General features: G+C 52.0%; 1 long non-coding RNA gene across 1 annotated transcript in view; it reads right to left on the bottom strand.

Moving 5' to 3' along the window:
• LOC140399605 (uncharacterized) overlaps positions 1-12,156 on the bottom strand; it is a 1,122,925-nt gene extending 1,110,769 nt beyond the window's left edge. The window contains exons 1-3 of the long non-coding RNA XR_011937755.1: positions 11,926-12,156; positions 11,484-11,590; positions 9,379-9,484 (exon numbers count right to left, since the gene is read on the bottom strand). This is a non-coding gene — a long non-coding RNA (uncharacterized lncRNA). The remainder of the gene's footprint in view (positions 1-9,378; positions 9,485-11,483; positions 11,591-11,925) is intronic.
• Positions 12,157-13,666: the final 1,510 nt, after the last annotated feature.

Raw genomic sequence — 13,666 nt, 5'->3', positions numbered from 1 at the left:
GAGAGAGAGAGTCAGAGTCAGGCAGTCAGAGAGAGGTAGAGACAGACCGACAGGGGGAGAGAGAGAGAGACAGAGTCAGGCAGTCAGAGAGAGGTAGAGACAGACCGACAGGGAGAGAGAGAGAGTCAGAGTCAGGCAGTCAGAGAGAGGCAGAGACAGACCGACAGGGAGAGAGAGAGAGACAGACAGAGTCAGGCAGTCAGAGAGAGGTAGAGACAGACTGACAGGGAGAGAGAGAGAGAGAGACAGAGTCAGGCAGTCAGAGAGAGGTAGAGACAGACCGACAGGGAGAGAGAGAGAGTCAGAGTCAGGCAGTCAGAGAGAGGCAGAGACAGACCGACAGGGAGAGAGAGAGAGTCAGAGTCAGGCAGTCAGAGAGAGGTAGAGACAGACCGACAGGGGGAGAGAGAGAGACAGAGTCAGGCAGTCAGAGAGAGGCAGAGACAGACCGACAGGGAGAGAGAGACAGAGACAGAGTCAGGCAGTCAGAGAGAGGCAGAGACAGACCGACAGGGGGAGAGAGAGAGAGACAGAGTCAGGCAGTCAGAGAGAGGTAGAGACAGACCGACAGGGAGAGAGAGAGACAGAGTCAGGCAGTCAGAGAGAGGCAGAGACAGACCGACAGGGGGAGAGAGAGAGAGAGACAGAGTCAGGCAGTCAGAGAGAGGTAGAGACAGACCGACAGGGGGAGAGAGAGAGAGACAGAGTCAGGCAGTCAGAGAGAGGCAGAGACAGACCGACAGGGGGAGAGAGAGAGACAGACAGAGTCAGGCAGTCAGAGAGAGGTAGAGACAGACCGACAGGGAGAGAGAGAGACAGACAGAGTCAGGCAGTCAGAGAGAGGTAGAGACAGACCGACAGGGAGAGAGAGAGACAGAGACAGGCAGTCAGAGAGAGGTAGAGACAGACCGACAGGGAGAGAGAGAGACAGACAGACAGAGTCAGGCAGTCAGAGAGAGGTAGAGACAGACCGACAGGGGGAGAGAGAGAGACAGACAGAGTCAGGCAGTCAGAGAGAGGCAGAGACAGACCGACAGGGAGAGAGAGAGAGACAGACAGAGTCAGGCAGTCAGAGAGAGGTAGAGACAGACCGACAGGGAGAGAGAGAGACAGAGACAGGCAGTCAGAGAGAGGTAGAGACAGACCGACAGGGAGAGAGAGAGACAGACAGACAGAGTCAGGCAGTCAGAGAGAGGTAGAGACAGACCGACAGGGGGAGAGAGAGAGACAGACAGAGTCAGGCAGTCAGAGAGAGGCAGAGACAGACCGACAGGGAGAGAGAGAGAGACAGACAGAGTCAGGCAGTCAGAGAGAGGTAGAGACAGACCGACAGGGAGAGAGAGAGAGAAAGACAGAGTCAGGCAGTCAGAGAGAGGCAGAGACAGACCGACAGGGGGAGAGAGAGAGACAGACAGAGTCAGGCAGTCAGAGAGAGGTAGAGACAGACCGACAGGGAGAGAGAGAGACAGAGACAGGCAGTCAGAGAGAGGTAGAGACAGACCGACAGGGAGAGAGAGAGACAGACAGACAGAGTCAGGCAGTCAGAGAGAGGTAGAGACAGACCGACAGGGGGAGAGAGAGACAGACAGAGTCAGGCAGTCAGAGAGAGGCAGAGACAGACCGACAGGGGGAGAGAGAGAGACAGACAGAGTCAGGCAGTCAGAGAGAGGCAGAGACAGACCGACAGGGAGAGAGAGAGACAGACAGAGTCAGGCAGTCAGAGAGAGGCAGAGACAGACCGACAGGAGGAGAGAGAGAGACAGAGTCAGGCAGTCAGAGAGAGGTAGAGACAGACCGACAGGGGGAGAGAGAGAGAGACAGAGTCAGGCAGTCAGAGAGAGGTAGAGACAGACCGACAGGGGGAGAGAGAGAGACAGACAGAGTCAGACAGTCAGAGAGAGGTAGAGACAGACCGACAGGGGGAGAGAGAGAGACAGACAGAGTCAGGCAGTCAGAGAGAGGCAGAGACAGACCGACAGGGAGAGAGAGAGAGACAGACAGAGTCAGGCAGTCAGAGAGAGGTAGAGACAGACCGACAGGGAGAGAGAGACAGACAGAGACAGGCAGTCAGAGAGAGGCAGAGACAGACCGACAGGGAGAGAGAGAGAGACAGACAGAGTCAGGCAGTCAGAGAGAGGTAGAGACAGACCGACAGGGAGAGAGAGAGAGACAGACAGAGTCAGGCAGTCAGAGAGAGGTAGAGACAGACCGACAGGGAGAGAGAGAGACAGACAGAGTCAGGCAGTCAGAGAGAGGCAGAGACAGACCGACAGGGAGAGAGAGAGAGAGACAGAGTCAGGCAGTCAGAGAGAGGTAGAGACAGACCGACAGGGAGAGAGAGAGACAGACAGAGTCAGGCAGTCAGAGAGAGGCAGAGACAGACCGACAGGGGGAGAGAGAGAGAGACAGACAGAGTCAGGCAGTCAGAGAGAGGGAGAGACAGACCGACAGGGGGAGAGAGAGAGACAGAGTCAGGCAGTCAGAGAGAGAGAGAGACAGACCGACAGGGAGAGAGAGAGACAGACAGAGACAGGCAGTCAGAGAGAGGGAGAGACAGACCGACAGGGGGAGAGAGAGAGACAGAGTCAGGCAGTCAGAGAGAGAGAGAGACAGACCGACAGGGAGAGAGAGAGACAGACAGAGTCAGGCAGTCAGAGAGAGGTAGAGACAGACCGACAGGGAGAGAGAGAGACAGACAGAGTCAGGCAGTCAGAGAGAGGCAGAGACAGACCGACAGGGGGAGAGAGAGACAGACAGAGTCAGGCAGTCAGAGAGAGGTAGAGACAGACCGACAGGGAGAGAGAGAGAGAGACAGAGTCAGGCAGTCAGAGAGAGGTAGAGACAGACCGACAGGGGTAGAGAGAGAGACAGAGAGACAGAGACAGGCAGTCAGAGAGAGGTAGAGACAGACCGACAGGGAGAGAGAGAGACAGACAGAGTCAGGCAGTCAGAGAGAGGTAGAGACAGACCGACAGGGAGAGAGAGAGACAGACAGAGTCAGGCAGTCAGAGAGAGGTAGAGACAGACCGACAGGGAGAGAGAGAGACAGACAGAGTCAGGCAGTCAGAGAGAGGTAGAGACAGACCGACAGGGAGAGAGAGAGACAGACAGAGTCAGGCAGTCAGAGAGAGGTAGAGACAGACCGACAGGGAGAGAGAGAGACAGACAGAGTCAGGCAGTCAGAGAGAGGTAGAGACAGACCGACAGGGAGAGAGAGAGACAGACAGAGTCAGGCAGTCAGAGAGAGGCAGAGACAGACCGACAGGGGGAGAGAGAGACAGACAGAGTCAGGCAGTCAGAGAGAGGTAGAGACAGACCGACAGGGAGAGAGAGAGAGAGACAGAGTCAGGCAGTCAGAGAGAGGCAGAGACAGACCGACAGGGAGAGAGAGAGAGTCAGAGTCAGGCAGTCAGAGAGAGGCAGAGACAGACCGACAGGGCAGAGGCAGAGGGGGAGAGAGGCTGAGAGGGAGAGAGATGAGAGGGAGAGAGAGAGAGGCTGAGAGGGAGAGAGAGACCGAGAGAGAGAGGCTAAGAGGCTGAGATTGAGAGAGACTTAGAGGGAGAGAGGGTGAGAGGGAGAGAGACTGAGGGAGAGAGACTGAGAGGGAGAGAGACTGAGAGGGAGAGGGGCTGAGAGGGAGAGAGGCTGAGAGGGAGAGGCTGAGGGAGAGAGACTGAGAGGGTGAGGGGCTGAGAGGGAGAGAGGCTGAGAGGGAGAGAGGCAGAGAGGGTGAGAGGTTGAGAGGGAGAGGGATTGAGAAGGTGAGAGGCTGAGAGGGAGAGAGGGTGAGAGGGAGAGAGGCTGAGAGGGAGAGAGGGTGACAGGCTGAGAGGGAGAGAGTGTGCGAGGGTGAGAGGCTGAGAGGGAGAGAGGCTGAGAGGGAGAGAGTCTGAGAGGGAGAGAGTCTGAGAGAGAGAGGGAGAGAGTCTGAGAGAGAGAGGGACGGAGAGGGAGAGAGACTGAGAGGGAGCGAGACAGAGAGGGAGAGAGTCTGAGAGGGAGAGAGGCTGAGAGGTTGAGAGGGTGAGAGGCTGAGAGGGGGAGAGGCAGAGTGGCACTGAGGATGAGAGGGAGAGAGACAGAGAGGGAGAGAGAAATTGATAGGAATAGATAGGCTGAGAGGGAGAGAGGCTGAGAGGCTGAGAGGGAGAGAGAGGCTGAGAGGGTGAGAGAGACTGAGAGAGAGAGGCTGAGAGGGAGAGAGACAGAGGGAGAGAGGCTGAGAGAGAGGCTTAGAGGGTGGGAGAGACTGAGTGAGAGAGGCTGAGAGGGAGAGAGGGTGAGAGGCTGAGAGGGAGAGAGGGAGAGAGGCTGAGAGGGAGAGAGATTGAGAGGGAGAGAGAGACTGAGAGGGAGAGAGAGACTGAGAGGGAGAGAGAGACTGAGAGGGAGAGAGAGACTGAGAGCGAGAGAGACTGAGAGGGAGAGAGAGACTGAGAGGGAGAGGGACTGAGAGGGAGAGAGACTGAGAGGGAGAGAGGCTGAGAGGGAGAGAGGCTGAGAAGCTGAGGGTGAGAGGCTGAGAGGGAGAGAGAGAGAGGCTGAGAGGGAGAGAGAGACCGAGAGAGAGAGGCTAAGAGGCTGAGATTGAGAGAGACTTAGAGGGAGAGAGGGTGAGAGGGAGAGAGACTGAGGGAGAGAGACTGAGAGGGAGAGAGGCTGAGAGGGAGAGAGGCTGAGAGGCTGAGAGGGAGAGAGAGGCTGAGGGTGAGAGAGACTGAGAGAGAGAGGCTGAGAGGGAGAGAGACAGAGGGAGAGAGGCTGAGAGAGAGGCTGAGAGGGTGGGAGAGACTGAGTGAGAGAGGCTGAGAGGGAGAGAGGGTGAGAGGCTGAGAGGGAGAGAGGGTGAGAGGGAGAGAGGCTGAGAGGGAGAGAGATTGAGAGGGAGAGAGAGACTGAGAGGGAGAGAGAGACTGAGAGGGAGCGAGAGACTGAGAGCGAGAGAGACTGAGAGGGAGAGAGAGACTGAGAGGGAGAGGGACTGAGAGGGAGAGAGACTGAGAGGGAGAGAGGCTGAGAGGGAGAGAGGCTGAGAAGCTGAGGGTGAGAGGCTGAGAGGGAGAGAGGCTGAGAGTGAGAGAGGCTGAGAGGGAAAGAGGGTGAGAGGCTGAGAGCGAGAGAGGCTGAGAGGGAGAGGAACAGAGGGGGAGAGAGACTGAGAGGGAGAGAGGCTGAGAGGGAGAGGAACAGAGGGGGAGAGAGACAGAGAGAGGTAGAGAGAGACAGAGAGAGGGAGAGAGACTGAGAGAGAGGGAGAGAGACTGAGAGAGAGGGAGAGAGACAGAGAGAGGGAGAGAGACTGAGAATGGTACAAGCAGAAACTCAGTAAAAGTCGATTCAAATGGTCCCCTGGACTTTCACAAGGAACCGTGACATGAATCACAGTTACACACGGGCACCGTGCGATTGGGAAATTCTCTGATTCAATGGAAGCCCCTCTTTAAACTGACAGTGGGGCGGGGCGGGGGGGGGGGGGGGCGGGGGGGGGAGCCTGGAGACTTTGGAGAACTCAGTGAGCTGAAGTAACCCCCCACCTCTCCCCACACACACGCACCCCCCTCCCCATCACCATCACTTCACTAATCAGTCCGTCTTCAGCACAGGAGATATTCCGGGATTAGAAACAGTCCCTTAAACAGCCTCACATTTACAACTTCAATTCCAGCTCCTCGGCAACATGATGGACGTCGACACATTCATGGTTACATGTTGCAGTGCGCACAGCAGGATCCCACAGAAAATAAACATGATGGAGACAGGAGCCCAGCCCAGATCCTGCGGCTCTCTGAACAACCCCTCCCCCCACACCCCCCCCACCCCCACCCCCACACACACACACACACCCCACCCCCATACACCCCACCCCCACACACACACACATTCCCCACCCCCACCAGCCTCCCCATTCAAATAACGACAAATCACATTGGTGTTTTTATCATTTTATTGGAAGAGGAAATATAGAGGGAAATAGCTGGAGAGGGAGGCTCGGTGAGGGGAGGGGATGCGGTGGGGAAGAGTGAGACAGGGAATTTCTCCCACACTCCCTCTCTTTCCCTCTGGAGGCATTTTCAAATCGACTGTCTCAGGACAGGACAGGGCTGTCTCAGGACATTTTCAAATCGACTGTCTCAGGACAGGACAGGGCTGTCTCAGGACATTTTCAAATCGACTGTCTCAGGACAGGACAGGGCTGTCTCAGGACATTTTCAAATCAACTGTCTCAGAACAGGACAGGGCTGTCTCAGGACATTTTCAAATCGACTCGTCTCAGACAGGACAGGGCTGTCTCAGGACATTTTCAAAACTACTGTCTCAGGACATTTTCAAATCGACTGTCTCAGGAGGGAGAGAGACTGAGAGGTTGAGAGAGACTGAGAGGTTGAGAGGGAGAGAGAGGCTGAGAGGGAGAGAGAGACAGAGAGGGAGAGAGACTGAGAGGGAGAGAGAGGCTGAGAGGGAGAGAGGCTGAGAGGGTGAGGGAGGCTAAGAGGGAGAGAGACTGAGAGGGTGAGAGGGCGAGAGAGACTGAGAGGGAGAGAGAGACTGAGAGGGAGAGAGGCTGAGAGGGTGAGAGAGGCTGAGAGGGTGAGAGAGACTGAGAGGGAGAGAGCGACTGAGAGGGAGAGAGGCTGAGAGAGACTGAGAGGGAGAAAGAGACTGAGAGGGTGAGAGACTGAGAGGGTGAGAGACTGGGAGAGAGAGACTGAGATGGTGAGAGAGGCTGAGAGGGCGAGAGAGACTGAGAGGGAGAGAGGCTGAGAGGGAGAGAGAGACTGAGAGGGAGAGAGAAGCTGAGAGGGAGAGAGACTGAGAGGGAAAGAGAGGCTGAGAGGCTGAGAGGGAGAGGCTGAGAGGGAGAGAGAGACTGAGAGGGTGAGAGAGGCTGAGAGGGAGAGGGACTGAGAGGGAGAGAGAGACTGAGAGAGAGAGAGATTGAGAGGAAGAGAGAGGTTGAGAGGGAGAGAGAGGCTGAGAGGGTGAGAGAGGCTGAGAGGGAGAGAGAGACATAGAGGGAGAGAGAGGCTGAGAGGGAGAGAGGCTGAGAGGGAGAGAGAGACTGAGAGGGCGAGAGATTGAGGGTGAGAGAGGCTGAGAGGGAGAGAAAGGCTGAGAGGGAGAGAGACTGAGAGGGAGAGACTGAGAGGGTGAGAGACTGAGAGGGAGAGAGAGAGAGAGGGAGAGACTGAGAGGGAGGGAGAGATTGAGAGGGTGAGAGATTGAGAGGGAGGGAGAGGCTGAGAGGGGGAGAGACTGAGGGAGAGAGAGAGACTGAGAGGGAGAGAGACTGAGGGAGAGAGAGAGACTGAGAGGGAGAGAGACTGAGAGGGTGCGAGATTGAGAGGGAGGGAAAGACTGAGAGGGTGAGAGACTGAGAGGGAGAGAGACTGTGAGGGAGAGAGAGGCTGAGAGGGTGAGAGAGGCTGAGAGGGAGAGAGAGACATAGAGGGAGAGAGAGGCTGAGAGGGAGAGAGGCTGAGAGGGAGAGAGAGACTGAGAGGGCGAGAGATTGAGGGTGAGAGAGGCTGAGAGGGAGAGAGAGGCTGAGAGGGAGAGAGACTGAGAGGGAGAGACTGAGAGGGTGAGAGACTGAGAGGGAGAGAGAGAGAGAGGGAGAGACTGAGAGGGAGGGAGAGATTGAGAGGGTGAGAGATTGAGAGGGAGTGAGAGGGGGAGAGACTGAGGGAGAGAGAGAGACTGAGAGGGAGAGAGACTGAGGGAGAGAGAGAGGCTGAGAGGGAGAGAGAGACTGAGAGGGCGAGAGATTGAGGGTGAGAGAGGCTGAGAGGGAGAGAGAGGCTGAGAGGGAGAGAGACTGAGAGGGAGAGACTGAGAGGGTGAGAGACTGAGAGGGAGAGAGAGAGAGAGGGAGAGACTGAGAGGGAGGGAGAGATTGAGAGGGTGAGAGATTGAGAGGGAGGGAGAGGGGGAGAGACTGAGGGAGAGAGAGAGACTGAGAGGGAGAGAGACTGAGGGAGAGAGAGAGACTGAGAGGGAGAGAGACTGAGAGGGTGAGAGATTGAGAGGGAGGGAAAGACTGAGAGGGTGAGAGACTGAGAGGGAGAGAGACTGAGAGGGAGAGAGAGGGTGAGAGACTGAGAGGGTGAGAGTCTGAGAGGGTGAGAGACTGAGAGGGAGAGAGAGGCTGAGAGGGTGAGAGAGACTGAGAGGGTGAGAGACTGAGAGGGATGGAGAGACTGAGATGGTCACACACAGGAATCGAACAATCACTACCACAGCAAACTGAATTCAAATGGCCCCCTGTCAATTTCATTTCACCCTCACATTTAAATCTCGGCCTAAAACACAGGCTTTATTCCAGAATTATCCCCGCTTCATGTTAAGGGACTATAATTCGAGATTACTTTACAGTCGATGGATTCATTATTAAAGTGACCCCACTGTTGTTTCATTTCCGGAATTCTGCAGGCAACTTGTGCACGGGGAGATCCCCAAAATGGTGACACTTTCCAAATTGAGTTCCGAGTTTCTGATGGTGGATTTCTCTCTCAGCGGCTATGAGATCTGGCTGAATATCCCGTCAGTGCAGCAGGAAGGGTTCATTAACTCCCTCGTTCGCAACCACTCAAGTTTAAAACTTTAACATTCGAGACCTTCAAACCCACTTTGCAGTCTGTGAGCTATTTCATTGTTTTTTTTAAAGAAGTAGGGACTGTAGATTTATTTATTTATTTTTATAAATTTAGAGTGCCCAATTCATTTTTTCCAATTAAGGGACAATTCCGTGTGGCCAGTCTACCCACCCTGCACATCTTTGGGTTGTGGGGGCGAAACCCACGCAAACACTGGGAGAGCTATTTTATTGTAAGAGTTGTGGTCACTGTTGCTGAGTGAACAGCAAGATCCCACAGCGGCAGCTATCTGGACCTAACCGATGGGACACTGTCCTTCCTCCCTCCCCCCCTCACTCCTGCTGGGTGCCCCATTCCCCACTGCACCTAACAACCCCACCCCCACCGCCGTGTCATGTGTGGATTGGAACATCCCTGGAGAAGTCCCTTCAGTTTCTGAAAGAGTTAAACTGCCTCTTAAAATGAAGAAAAACCTTTCTAAAACGAAATCCATTGGCACACAGAAAGATCCCAGAAGGTGCAGTCGGCAGTGTTGAGTGTCGTTTACATTTGCTACCAGGTTGCAGAGAGTGGCTGAAACCGTGAAATCCCCCCCCCCCCCCGCCCCCTACCCCACCACAAATACCCGGGACGCTCAGAATTAATATAACCCCTGTTATTTTGGAACAAAATTAGACAGCTTCATATTCCAGATTTGTATTTTACTCTTTGCCGCCCACCAAAGGGTTAATGTGTTTGTGTCTGAGTGCAAGGCCGGGGCAGCAATAAAGAGACAACTCACGTGAGTGCGGCCTGTGGAGTAGGCCTCAGTCCATCCACTTGTCCTCTGGAGAATAGCCTTTGTCCAAAGATTCCTGGTCGCATTGCAGTCTTCAAAGTTCAAATTCCTGGGAAAAAGAGGGAGAAAATTAACTAAAACGCAGGAAAATGTTTAAACTTGTAGCACAGCAAGAGGCCAAGATTCCCCCTCTCACTTACACACACTCTCAGCAACATCCACCTGCAATAATCTCAGTTATAAACCACAGAATAAAAATGATTGAGAGATAGTTCCCGCTTCCCTTGTGTTTCTCTTTCTCTCTCTCGCTATCTCATTCGGTCTCTCTATCCCTCTCATTCATATTTCTGTCTCCCTCGTTATCCCTCATCACCCTCCCAGCATTTATTTCTATTTATTTCCCTAATCAGGGTATCCCCAGAAAGATGTGATGAGACTCCCCATTGCAGTTTGTGGGGTGGTTTTCTTCGATTAAAGGTTTAAAGAGACACTAAAAAGCTGGAGAGAAATGGACAGATAGAGGCAGAAAGCAGGGGAGACAGAGAGAGAGAGAGAGGCAAGAATGGAAAGAAGACAGAAAGGGAGAGAAAGCCTCTCTTTTTCACGACCTCCCTCTCCCTCCACCCTCTCTTTCTTTCTCCTCTCCCTCTCTCTAATCTCCATTACCCCCCAGCCCCACACTCTTTCTGTACTCTCTCTCTCTTTCTCACTCTCATTCTAATAGTTGGGAAGGAGAAAGAAAGAGAGACAGGGTCACACACAGGAATCCAACATTCATAACCACAGCAAACTGAATTCAAATGACCTCCTGCAAATTTAATTTCACCCTCATACTTTACCAGGATGTTGCCTGGAATGGAGAGTAGGTCTTACGAGGAAAGGTTGAGGGTGCTAGGCCTTTTCTCATTAGAACGGAGAAGGATGAGGGGCGACTTGGTAGACGTTTATAAGATGATCAGGGGAATAGATAAGAGTAGACAGTCAGAGACTTTTCCCCCGGGTGGAACAAACCATTACAAGGGGACATAAATTTAAGGTGAAAGGTGGAAGATATAGGAGGGATGTCAGAGGTAGGTTCTTTACCCAGAGAGTAGTGGGGGCATGGAATGCACTGCCTGTGGAAGTAGTTGAATCGGAAACATTCGGGACCTTCAAGCAGCTATTGGATAGTTACATGGATTACGGTTAAATGATATAGTGTAGATTTATTTGTTCTTAAGGGCAGCACGGTAGCATTGTGGATAGCACAATTGCTTCACAGCTCCAGGGTCCCAGGTTCGATTCCGGCTTGGATCACTGTCTGTGCGGTGTCTGCACATCCTCCCCTTGTCTGCGTGGGTTTCCTCCGGGTGCTCCGGTTTCCTCCCACAGTCCAAAGATGTGCAGGTTAGGTGGATTGGCCATGAAAAATTGCCCTTAGTGTCCAAAATTGCCCTTTGTGTTGGGTGGAGGTGTTGACCTTGGGTAGGGTGCTCTTTCCAAGAGCCGGTGCAGACTCAAAGGGCCGAATGGCCTCCTTCTGCACTGTAAATTCAATGATAATCTATGATTAATCTAGGACAAAGGTTCGGCACAACATCGTGGGCCGAAGGGCCTGTTCTGTGCTGTATTTTCTAAAAAAAAAACTTGTGTCTCGGCCTAAAACACAGGCTTCATTCCAGAATTATACCCGCTTCAAGTTAAGGGACTTTAATTCCGGGCAATCGAGATTACTTTACAGTCAATGGCTTCATTTTAAAAGTGACCCCACTATCGTTAATTTTGTGAATTCTGCAGGCAACCTGGGCACAGGGAGAGCCCAACAAATGATGACCACTTTCAAAATTGAGTTCAGCGTTTCTGATCTGAGATTTCTCTCGCTCTCTCTACCAGATTTCAGAGATTGGCTGAAACAGTGAAATGCCCCCCGCCCCCCCCCCCCCCCACCCCTGGCAACCCCCCACCCCCCACCTCTGGGATGCTCAGAATTAATATATCCCCTGTCATTTTGGAACAAAATTAGACAGCTTCATATTCCAGATTTGTATTTTACTCTTTGCCGCCCACCAAAGGTTTAATGTGTTTGTGTCTTAGTGCAAAGCCGGGGAGGCAATAAAGAGACAACTCACGTGAGTGCGGCCTGTGGAGTAGGCCTCAGTCCATCCACTTGTCCTCTGGAGAATAGCCTTTGTCCAAAGATTCCTGCTCACATTACAGTCTTTCAAAATTCAAATTCCTGGGAAAAAGAGGGAGAAAATTAACTAAACCACTGGAAAAGATTGAAACTATTTAATACAGCGAGAGCCCAGGGTCCCCTTTTCAGTTTTACAACTCCTCAGCAACATCCGAATACAAATAAGTCACAGCTATCAACCAGAGGTTAAAAAAGATTGAGAGACAATTAATACTCAAAATCTTTTTATTATCACAATTCGGCTTACATTAATACTGCAATGAAGTTACTGTGAAAATCCCCTTCTCTTGTGTTTCTTGCTGTCTCTCTGTACCTCTTATACATATTTATGTCTCCCTCCCTCACTCTCTTTGATCCCTCCAATATTAAAATTAAACCTCAGTCAGGGTAATAACCCGGGTGAAGCCTGCGGAACAGGCCTCAGCCAGCGCTCCCTCGGGAAGAATTCACACTCCCTCGTCCTCCTCACAGGATTCCCGAACTCCTTCCAGTTTTCCAAATAAAAATGCCTCTGGAGAAAAAAAGGAGATAAAATTGGTTATAAAGACAATAACAGGGACATTTAAAAAAAATATACAAAACAGCACAACAGGCGTCCAACATTTCTAATCTCGAGCCAATCAGCAACATGTCAACACCCAAAATGCACAGCTCAAAACAGACAGATTGACACGCCCAGCGACACACACACACACACACACACACACACACTGAAGCAGAGGGGTAATGTTTTCAGTGTCGTGGGTTTTTGTTTTGTGAACTGAAGTCCCTCAGACACAGATATATCCTCAGTGAGCTGTGAGCAGACTCCACCCCTAGTCTCTGCCATGTGTGGAATGTCTGTCTCAGAGGACAGCTCTCTATTGACATGTAAATGAGTGACAAGAGATGCTGATCTCCTTGCTTCTCAGCCCCACACACACAGAATGTGACTTCAGCTAAACCTTGGCCTTCCCCACACCAGTGTTGTTCACTGAGCAGGCCGGAAAAAATTGGATTAAATGTAATTATTAGACAGGGACGCTCTTATTTTTTCTACCCAAGTGCAAAACCTCACATTTATCCATGTTATACTGGATCTGCAATATCTCTCTCTCACTCACTCCCCTCCCAATAGGATTGAATCATAATTTAAAATAGTATTGGGAAATGATTAGAAACAGTTTGGACTGAGATCTCCTCAGTGACCTGTGTGCAGACCCCACCCCCGACTTTCTGTCAGGAATGTCCCCCTCGGTGTGTTTCCTGTGTCTGCAAAGGTAACACTTGTCCTGTCTATGGTTATGTTAATTCAGCAGACAGCCACAGATTCACAATGTCCTGTCCTTATTTCTGTCTTTGTTTGACATTTGTTCCCTCTGAATTTCTGACATGTTGGGAATAACCATTCGTCTGTCGCCTTAGGAAGACTTTCCATAGAATGAGTAAAAACCAGCAAGAAATCACAGAATGTGAGTTAAACACAACTTCATTTCTGCTTCCATTTAGAGAGAAGATTCCTGGCCAGACAAACAAAGCTCATTGCAAAGTTTCACTTCATATTTTACTTGTTATTCACAGGCAGATTTTTCACTGAAATCTTCTGATGTCAATTCCTGAGATTAGAATTTATAAAGAAACAATTTGGATTGAATGAAAACGGTCAGTTTGATAACCCTAATGTCCTGACTGCCTCACGTCCTGGCATCCTCACACCATCACACCCTCATGTCCCCTATTCCTCACATCCTGACCCACTCCCGTCCCCGAAACCTCAGATCCTGACCCGCTGTGTACCTCTTTCTCTGTGTGTGTCCCTCACTCTCTCCGTGTGCCCACCTCTCTCTGTCCCTCACTGTATCCCTCTCATCCTGTTGCTCTCAAAGTGTCCTCTCGCTCTATCCCTCTCTTTCACTGTCTACCTCTTTCTCTCTCTGTCACTCTCTCAGTCGCCTCTCCATTAATGTATCCCCCACTCTCTGTCCCCCTCTCTCCCTGTCCCTCTATCTCTATCCCTCTCTCTCTTTGTCCCACTCTCTCTCACTGTGTACATCTCTCTCACTTTCTATCACTCAATCTCTCTCTCTCCTTCTCTCACTGTGTCCCTCGCTCTCGCTGTGTCGTCGCTCTCGCTGTGTC

Source organism: Scyliorhinus torazame, chromosome 23, assembly GCF_047496885.1.
Source record: "Scyliorhinus torazame isolate Kashiwa2021f chromosome 23, sScyTor2.1, whole genome shotgun sequence".
Classification (NCBI taxonomy): Eukaryota; Metazoa; Chordata; class Chondrichthyes; order Carcharhiniformes; family Scyliorhinidae; genus Scyliorhinus; species Scyliorhinus torazame.
Note: the sequence above shows the minus strand (reverse complement) of the source record. Positions and strands in the feature narration are given on the sequence as shown.